Here is an 11308-nt window from a genome sequence, read left to right as displayed (position 1 = left end):
GAAGTACGGGGCAACTTTTTACAGCTGCCACACGGCACTTGACACCTGCTGTTGTGAAGTATAAAAATCTGCAGACAAAGGGATCCTTCGGAAGCATTAATCACAACAAAATTATAAAAGAATTGCAGACTCGGTTTAAGCTCATTTCATTAAATGTATAATAACTAGTACCCTCCATTGGCTAAATAGCTAAATAAAATAAAATACTTTCTGATACCTATCCATGTTGTTAGTACTTTAAAATGATAATTATTTAGTTATAACGATAAAACAATAGCTTTGAAACATACCTGACTCACGGAAATAAGTGTGGCATATCGACCTATCTTACTTAGCAGTTTAAACTTTCCTCTATAACCTAAAGGTATTAAAAATTCTTCACCAATATATCTTTTCCGGTCTTTGATAAAGTCGTCCTCAAATGCTGCGCGTTCATATTCTTTGCCTTCAAAATCAACAATTTTTATTCGAACAAAATGTATGTATTCAGGTTTCTCCAGTAGGATTTCTACACCGTGTGGCAATCCTTTAAGCTCATATTCATTCTTCATAATGCTCACGATAGCTGGATAATTTTTGCCTTTTTCGCTAACATCAGCTAGTGTTAGATGTCTAGGCACATTTTTGTATATTTGATCATTATTAACAGAAGCCATACTTCCTTCTTGTCGAGCTTAACTCCTTTATCAATTATATATTTATCAACTCAGGTAAACACTGAGTAGTCTATGCATGATGATATATCTGCAAAGTTTAACCTTCTTTATGTTCTTATCTATTCATAATTTTACTAATTTCTCCTTGTATTAAATTTATTAATCACATTCTTTGGTAGAATCTGTATTTATTAAAATTAATCCTCATCAACTTTATCCGTGTATGTGCTTCTATGCTCTGAAATAATTACATAAGTTCGATATTTGAAATCAAAAGAGGAAGTGGTGGTATTTACCTTAACAAAGAGATATGAGGTTATATTGTTTGTCTTTCCTATATGTCAAGAATTGAGATTTAAATACACGATAGGCTATGTGATAATTTGTGGTTTATATAAACTTGAATATTGTCATCCTGTTTTGTGTATGAAGGTTATACTGAATAACTTTTATCGACAATATTTATTTTTAAAAATATAGTCTTAAATGTAGTTCATTTACACTTAAAACATGAGTCATGTAATTAATATACAGTTCATTGCCATTTAGTGTTTACCCTGTAAGACGCTTATATTATAAACTACACACGTTTTAAAACTCTGGCATATTTACATAAAACTTGCAAACGAGAAATGAACTTTAAAACATGAGTCCCTATAATCGATGAACAAATATCACTCATGTACAGAAGCGTCCTGGTGACAATTAAATCATAATGTTTTATATAGAAAACAACTCCTCATTAGGAGCTTTGAAAGCCTTATTAGGTCTTTGTAACTCTGAACTATGAATTTAAATGCATTATTAGGAGAAATAAATCCCAATCAGATTTAATTAGTAGTTTAAATTAGAACTAAGTAGAACTTTGTAACTTCTAATTCAGAGTTAATGAACCTAATTAGGAAAAATAAAATCTAAGTTTAAACTCAGCATATTTACATATGATAAGAGGTGTACAATAATATATAAAAACAAATTTACTAAATGTGTTATCAGGTTGTGTATACAAATTATATGAACTACTGTAGTTTTAAAAAGCATTCATAACTACGATATCTCATAACATACAATGTAACTAACTATGTCATTGTATACATGCTAAATGTTGCAAAATAGAAAATATTTAAAGATTATGAATAAAAAAAAACAATGTGACTAGCCAGGTGGGTTCTTAAAGTGTTCGAGAATACATAAACATATTTAACTAAGTTGCTTAATTTTTGTGGATCTGTTTCATTCATTCATTTCCTAAACGTAAACATATTTTGTTTTGTTGATTAATTTGTGGTAAGGGTCGTTTTCGTTTATTTTCAAATTAACTACATGAAAAAATGTACTGGAAAACATCGCCTATAGCATTTGAGTTACAAAGACTACATTTTCTTTCATTTCGAACAATACCTAACCACCTTCCTCTTTCTATAGAGAGGAGTTTGTTACACAAAAGAAAATTAACAAATGTTTTTAAATATTTGTCTGACAGTAAACAAAGGTACGGTTCAAAGCAATGGTCAGATTTTTTACATTCTATAATTTAAACATTTTGGCATTAAATTGACATCACTACGCCATTTTTGTACATATTGGTTACGCATTGATATATCAAGGGTTTTTAACAATAAGCATTTAGAACCAGTAAACTTCTGATTAAACCAAATATAATTCATATCTGTTTCGTCAAAAATACTCTTAACATTTAATAACCATTTGTACTCTTTACCATTCCTTACAAAATCTTCAAATACAATAAACATTTGACGATAATTTTTTTTATTGAATTACTGTTGACTAAATCATACCAATAACCAGCAATTCGTTTTTTAATAGTAATTGATAATGGGACGTCCAAGTTCGCCATAAACCATAACATGCGGAGTACTTTTCTTAACATGTAATACATATTATGAAAATCTGTATATGCACTTTTTCTATAAGCGACATGTCACCATAACCCCAAACTTCACATCCATAAGTTAAATTGGTAAAATTGTGTGATCGAATAACTTTAACTGACAATCAATAGGTAAATCGAGATGTCTTATTTTCTTATATAAACCAAACATTGCCCATTTTACTTGTTCAACAATATGTTTCTTTGCAACCGCAAATTGTCTGTTCTTAGAAAAAACTTCACCAAGATATTTAAACGTGTCTACGATCTCTAAAACGTGCATATCTACCGTAATATTCCTGTTTCTATTTCTTTTATCAACAAATACCATTACTTTTGTTGTATCAAAGTTTATATTTAATTTCCAGGTTTGACAATTATTAGAAAAGGTGTTCAACACACATATATATATGAGGTCTTGTTTTGTTTTAACAAAAAGATTGGTATCGTCAGCATATAACAAAACAACTAGTTTCAAAATATTTCAATGTTATTATCTCCTAGTATAATTGAAACATCGTTATTACATAACATGTAATTTTCTAAGTCATTTAGGTACAGAGAAAAAATTACCGGTGACAAATTTTCTTGTCTTAAGCCACTATAACAACCAAAAAAATTGAAAATTGAAAATTTGCCATTTTTACAGATACACATGACTTGATTCCACTGTACATGTTCTTTATTACATGTAAGATATTTCCAGAAATATTATATTTGACAAGTTTACACCAAACGCCTGCTCTCCATACATAGTCAAAAGCTTTTTGAAAATCAATAAAAGCACAAAAAAGTTTTGTTTTCTTATGTTTAAGGTAATCTGTTAACATGTGGAGAATAAAAATATTATCAACAGTTGAATGATGCTTCCTAAATCCAGCTTGGTTTGAATTTAGTAAATTTTAACTTCCTAAATATTTTGTCAATCTTTCATTTAGTATACTTGTAAATAATTACCTATACAACTAAGCAATGTAATAGGTCTATAGATTTCAGGCATTTCATTTATAGATTGGTACAATACATCCTGTCAACCAAGAATCTGGCAAGACAACAGTGTTTAGAATACAGTTAAACAATTTGTGAAATAGTGGTATAAGTTAAGTACTGCTTCCCTTTATATAATCGTTAGTAACTTGATCCAGACCAGCCGCCTTACCATTCTTAAGTTTGTCAATTGCTCTTTGTATCTCAGAGATTGTTATGCTATCATTAAGCCCATTATCAAAATTAATATTTGGATAATCTGTTTCTGGGTTGTCATTTGCATCTACAATATCTGTATTAAGCTGTCTATAAAAATCATAAATTGCTGAAACATCAACATCAGTCATTTGTTTTTTCTTACTAATACTATTAACATAATTCCAATATTCTTTAGGCGATGAGTTTTTCATGTTCTTATTTTCTTTTTCTGCTCCCTTTTAAAATTGACAATACTTTTTCTCATAATATACTTATAATTTTTAATAGAATTATATAAATCAGACATGTTACGTTCATTTTTTGTCCATTGGTATGTTCGCTTACATCTATGATATAACGTTCTAGCATTTCTGCAATCATTATCAAACCAAGGCTGTCTACAACCATCCTTTTTTTGTATACCAAATGTTTTCTTTGCAGATACAAGGAGTGTATTTTTTATGTTTCAAAAAATAGTGTTAATAAAATCTTTATCAATTCTCTCGCATCTTTCGATTTCTCTCAACATATTATCAACTTTATTGTTAATATTGTCAAGAAATACATTTGCTTTGGATTGAGGCCATCCATTAATTTTCTCATTGGAAGAATAAGTCTGCCTTAAATTATTTTCATCAATATGTGATAAATTGAAATTGATTGGACAGTGCACATCAGAGTATAATGAGTTAAATTCGTCTGTAGTAAAACCGTTTAATAGTTTTAGTGCGTGTGCTGAAGCTATAACATAATCAACAATTGAAGAGTTTTTAGAAGTAAATAGAAGTAAAACTACATATAGTTTTATCTGTAAACGACCGTCCGTTTAAAATCACTGTTTCATTAGATATGCAATAATCTACTAGATCTCTTCCTAAACGATTAGCAACTTTATCCATTGATATACGTGCTATAGAAAAATCATTTTTCTCAACTCGTTAAAAATATCTACATCAAATATATTGTTATATTGAAATTCTATAATATCAACTTGCAATATATCATCAACATTACCAGTTCTAGCATTGAAGTGACCAAATGTAACTATATGTTTATAATTGGTACAGAAATTTTCTGTGTAAAACAAGTCATATATATTTTTGTCGAAATATTTAGTATTTTCTGGTGGGATATAAACAGAGCCAAAAATAACATCTTCGTCTGTTTCAAACAAACATTTTGATAATTTAAACCACTGAACGTATTCACATTCAGTATCAATCTGGGTAAAGTAGCTTTTAACAAAAGTCGCAATACCCCCAGACTTCCTAGCAACTGTTTGTTTTCGATCTTTAAAAATACAATAGTAATTTTCAAACTTTATGACATCAAGATCATCAAGATGGGTTTCACAGCATGAAATTATATCAAAATATGAAATACAAATTTGAAATTCTGGGGCAGTGCTTTTTGAGTATAACCCCACAAACATTTATACTACAAAATGAAATAGATTTTGAATTTCCACCGTGGCAAACCTATTCTCTCACCTGTGTATGTGGTCCGCCCGTGTTTGGTTGATTTCTTTGTCCTTTGCTTTTAATATGGTAGACATTAGCTTTGACTTCCTCTCCGTCAACGTATAACTTGTCCTTGACCAATACCGCCTTTTTCGTTTCCCTCCTTGCTTGTCGTAGTATCGGGCAACGTTTATCCTCAATCTCCTCCGGGAATTGTTCATGTATACCAAAGTTTGTTCCCTTAAGAAATCGCCCCGATTTAAAAATCTCTCCCTGTCCTTAAAGAAACTAAACTTAGCAATGATGGGTCAGGGAATTGGTTTACCTCCCTTGTCAAATCTGACATATTTGCTTACGTATGGTCTAGAACGATAAACACGTTCAAATTGAATATCCTCCCTGATTTCAAGTTTGTCACGAATAAACGAGCGCAATACATTTTCACAGACTTCACCCTCGGTGTAATCGATAATTGTAAAAACCAAATTGTCTCTCATTGCTCTACTCTTAACATCTAAAAGCTCATCTTTAAGACTAGAATTTACAGCTTTCATTTCAATCATTGCGGCTCTTATCCCATCATTTTCACATGTAATAGTTTTCACAGACAGTTCTTATTCATTTAATTTCACAACATCTTTGTTCTCTTTACTACCATATCATCAAACTGAAACTGATTTTTCAAATTCTTTACTTGAATTTTCTGTATGCTTTAATCTCGGTTCAAAATCAATAATTCTATTGTTCATAGAATGCACAGATTTTTCAATTTTGTCCAGTTTATCAAGTTTATTCAGTTCGTCAAGGCCCTTCTCAAGTAACATCAATTGCGACATTAACGCATCATATTCAGATAACGTAAGAGTAAGCTTGCTTTCAGATGTTTTGGGAGGCTTGCAGAACTTTTCCTGAGTATAATTCAAGATAGGATAAGTCGCCCTCATTATGGTCCGAGGAGTCCGACCTAAGAGCTGAACGTAGTCTTTTTGCTGCATTTTTTCGACCCCAAACGTTGATCTAGGTGTATTATTATCAAATTCAATTTTACCTGAAAAGAGCTTCACAGAGCACGCAATAATAAACAAACTCAAGCAAAAATAAATAGTTAATTCAGTCAGTTTGGGTGTATTTGGCCCTGATACCTACTATGCACACATGTATTTACAGTTGTAATTTAATTATTATTATTATTATTATTATTATATCGCGAGCTTTATTATCACCAATAATGTATTGTTTTCTTTAACATAGCACTACACTACATATTATTCTGATCACAAGAATGTCTGATTATAAACGAATAAATAAAAAATGTAAAAAAATAGCGCAGAGTAAATGATATATATAAGTATGAGTATAAGTACAAGGGGGACAAATAAAGCTCGCAGAAAGGAAGGTGTCCTGGATATTGAACCAAGAGTGAAAACGCAAACGATTAACAGTACCTGTCAGCTATTTTATTGTCTATTTGTCTACTGTGTGCACTTGTTTTGTGTTTATTTAACTGGAAAGTACTCGAAAAAGGCGATCAAGCCTACCTTGTTTACGATAATTTTAACAGAAAATATGTCCTAAATCCTAATTAGGACTTTGTCACTACTAATTAGTAGCTTTTAATGTCTAATTATGAGTAATAAATTCTTAATTAGAATTTTGTTTCTCTTACTGAGGCTTTTATAAAAAAAAGTACTCCTTAGGATTTTATTTTATCTAATTAGGTTTTTAAATCTTCTGATTGGAATTTTATTTCTCCTTATAAGGATATAATTCTCAAACGTGTATGAAATCCTAGACTTTAGACCTTTCTAGCTGTTTTGTATTATAACCCGTAATTAGGAAATTCAAAGTCTTAATTGTTTTTTTTTTCCTAATTAGCAGTTTATAAAGTGTAACTCATAATAGGCAGTTGCAAAGTCTTAATAAGTGTTTTCCCAACTAACTAAGAATTAAAAACCCTAATTAGGCTTTTTGCAGAAGGGATTTTAGGTTTGCCCTCCGCCCGTCCGTCCACAAAAACTGGATTCGGCGAAAACACAAAATGTACTGAAAATATTTTTATGAAACTTGAAATATGGGTAGATGACAGTCTGGAGATTATGCACTTCTTTATTTCTTCCTATAGTTTGGTTGCTATGGCAACAAATAGACTTAAAATATGGCAAACATTTTGAACTTAGAATTTATTTGAAAATAAATGGCATCTACTTTAGACTTTAGATAATTGTTCTTTGTCATCACTCACATCATGTTTGATAAAGTTCATAATTCTTGATTATCTGTTGTATGAACATGACGGCCTCCGTGGTCGAGGGGTTAGAGTCGATGACTTCTAATCCAGTTACCTCTCTGGCGTGGGTGTCAAATAATTATTTTGCTACTAATAGACGAAGAAAACGTTCCCGTGCAACATATTACGTCACATATATATATGACGTCATTTGAACGTCGCTCAAGCATCATGGCAGCGGTAAGCCTAGATGAACTGCGTGTATATACCCTTAACTACCTTAAATCCGCGACGCTAAGGATTCTCCGGCGTAACAAACAATAAAAGGTCAACAAGTACAAAATATACCTCACTCACCTGCTAAAAAATTTATTTCCTCATAATCCTCACGAATATTTCACATGAATAATCTTCAACAAGTGTCAATGTAACATTTTGTTTATATTCATCAATGGAAGGCGGCCATTTTGTTTCACTTCCCGCCATTCGCGGATGTGACGTTATCCCATATTTCTTTGCAAAAAAGTACAATTAGGCCATATCTAAGTTTGAATATTTGGTTTTGGTGACTAGAACATTTAATTAAAATTTACTGTTTTAACACATTTAACAGATTAACAGTAATATGAAAGTAGGTGCTACCTAAACAGTGAAAATTGAATTATACTTTTTTGTTGAATGAAATGTTTCTGTTGGTTAGAGACTGACATGTCTCATACTACAGAACATGTGTCAACATTATTTACAAAATAAAGTGTGTTGCAAAATAAAATTTAATTGATATTATGATAACAATCAGTGATGAAGAAGGTGATTTCATTTAAATTTTTGTTTCAATATGTAAATATATGTGGTGTTTAAAGACAGTAAACATTTAAAATTGAATAACACTTTTTTGTTGAATAAAATGTTTCTGGTGGTTAGAGACTGACATGTCCCACACTACAGAACATTTATCAACATTACTTTAAAAAACAAAATTAGATTAACAGTATAACTTATGTACAAAGTGATGCATGATTGTTTTTACTGTTTACTCCTCTTGTGGACAGAAGAACTTATCTCCCCTTCTGACCACTCTAACATCAGTGCAAAAACAGAGATGGGCTCAATGCAAACCATTCTTAACACCATCACACTGGGCCCACTTAGTAAAAATCAAGGAAGTGGACTCAGATACATCCTTTAGGGTAAATAAATTGCAAACGCAACATTTGTCTTCATCATTTTACACATCAGATTCAGATGATTCAGAGCTAATGGCAGCAAAGTTTATGTGTGAAGGACCAGGTTGAGGATCTTTAGAGGGTTTTGAGATTTTTTGCTTTGTACTTTTTTGTTTATTTTTCCATTTAATATAGGTTTCTTAACAGATTTAGTAACTGGTTTTTGAGACTCATAGTCTTTTAATTTTTCATGTACATCATTGGTGATTTCTTTACCTGCAACAATTGTGCTTACATTTCTTCTACTTTTTTATATTTGTAGACTTTGTTTTATTTTCTTTAGGCTCATTTTCCTTAACTGCAAACATTTCATACCTAGCATGATCTACATAAATACCACCTTCAACTGTTGCATCCGAACCACTGTCACTACAAACATAAAGCTCTGCAGGAATGAGTCCTTTTTTGGTACTGTTTCTCTATCAAGTGGATAAATACCAGGATGTTTAAACCCGGACTGGAGATTTTCAGACTTTAATGCTTGAAGATGTACCTTACAAGCAAGAGAACAAATGTTATATCTTGTGACAGATGCAGCTGCTTCATGCATTAATTTGTGACACGCATTATTGTACATGCGTTGAAAAGGACCACAACAAGCTCAATCTAAAGGTTGAAGTATGTGACTTGTATTGGCTGGGATTATGGAAAATACGATATTATTTTCTCGTGCCCAGTCAACTAGTCCGACAGATATGTGATCGATGACCATCTAAGATCAAAAGAACTTTTTCGCCATTACAACCAGGAATGTACTTTACAAAGTGATTCTTCAAGAAATCTTTGAAAATGGTGCCATTCGACCAACCAGTCTCACTCATAGTGCCTGTAGTACCAGGAGTAGAACCTTGAAGAAGGTCTGACATAAGTCTTTTACCATGGAAGACCAAGTATGGTGGCAAAGCATAACCACTTGCACTTCCACAACCAATAAGTGTGACTGTCTTTCCTTTTCCTGATGTCAGGAGAGGAGAATGGTCAGAACTGGCAATAACAGAGGGAGGTGTGTGGTCACATGTAAGGCCTTTTCATCAACATTGAAAATAAAATGAGGCTTATCAAGGGGGTCATGTTTCTTTAAACAATTTTCAAGATTATCAAAATAATCCATGACAATGGACTCCTTAGTCATTTTGGCACGGGCATATTCTAAGGATCTAGGGTTCAACTTCTTCATTTCAGGCCACCTATTTTGAAACCCTCCAACCAATGAAATGATAAGACTTGAGACTTGTTTCCCCCTTATTCGTCGGACATGAGTCCCGGTGACTATGACATTTTTCGTAAACTAATAATGGCATTCAGGGGTGTTAGCTCTAATGACTTAGATAAACTTAAAGTTGCCGTGGCCACGGAGCTTCAACTAAATTATAGAAGATGTTAAATGCGTGTACAGTAGTGCTTCATCACTATAGTCTGTCCCACCAAATTTGAATATTTCATTTTCTATTAAATATAATAGTAAAATCTTTTTAATGTCATGATAACACTGACGCCAATATCTCTAGACATGTTTTTCTTTTTTTTTCCAAAAAGTCAGTAATATGGTCAAAATGTTAAAATTATATTTTTCCCATTGACTTACGTTGTTACCTGACTTGACGTCCATTTCAAAATGACGGCGCCCATACTGACGTCATCTAGGGTTCGTCTCACAATTAGCGTGATATCTACTCAGTTATTATAAAAATGACTATTCTAATTTACTTACTGATCAATAGCTAAATGTTATCATTAAATAAAATGTGAGAACAAAATTGGTGTCAAAAAGGCAATTTTACTAGCAAACCATAATTGTTTAAAATAATCGCCAAATAAAATCATTTGAAGTGAAATACCAGTCACCGCTTTATAAATTCTAACATACAAAAGATTTATATAGTTATCATGATAAACGTCGTATTTTGAGAAGAAGAGCGATGAAATGATTTGATTAGATCTATCAAGCGGGCGTATCTTGAATACTGCAACGTGTCGTACGAGATCGGTTACACTAGCTAGAAGAAAAAGGTTCTTCGCTTATGTTTAATTTACATAATTCTGTAGTTGTCTGAATTGTGTCCATCAGAACAAATTATATCAAGTCTATTCGCAAATAATTAAACTGACCAGGTCCGATGTGATACAATAATATGTTTTGCTTCCACGGACAGCGATATTTTGATACTTCGTCTAATGCCTATCTGTAAAGGACGGTTTGATTGCATGGCTCAAATAGCTTTCTCAGGAAATCAAAATTACAATGAAAGTGAAACAAATACGGTGGCAATCTACATGCAGGAAATGAATTAAGTTGATCTGAACTTAAGTCAGATTGGAATTAATTGATTAAAGAAAACATATATTATTTTGAAACAATTATTTTTACATATAATTGATATCAATATCTGATCACATTAGGCTAAACACAGTCAAAACAAAATAGTGTAGAACGTGTATAGCCTTTATTCCCGTATCGGTGGGACTCATTGTGGCGGTAATTCATACTGCGTAGTTACGCTATGTTTGTATCATGCAAATGAAATCACGTCAAAATATATTATGGTCATGCATAAAGCAGCACATATATGTAAGACAAATTTCTTGTAGCGTTGAAATATAATGATTACATAACTTTAATGATAGTCACGTATTTGTCTGTCTTTTTGTTGTATCTTATTATA

Source organism: Ruditapes philippinarum, unplaced genomic scaffold (genome assembly GCF_026571515.1).
Source record: "Ruditapes philippinarum isolate M1 unplaced genomic scaffold, ASM2657151v2 ctg5058_1_1_1_1, whole genome shotgun sequence".
In the NCBI taxonomy this organism is placed as follows: Eukaryota; Metazoa; Mollusca; class Bivalvia; order Venerida; family Veneridae; genus Ruditapes; species Ruditapes philippinarum.
Note: the sequence above shows the minus strand (reverse complement) of the source record.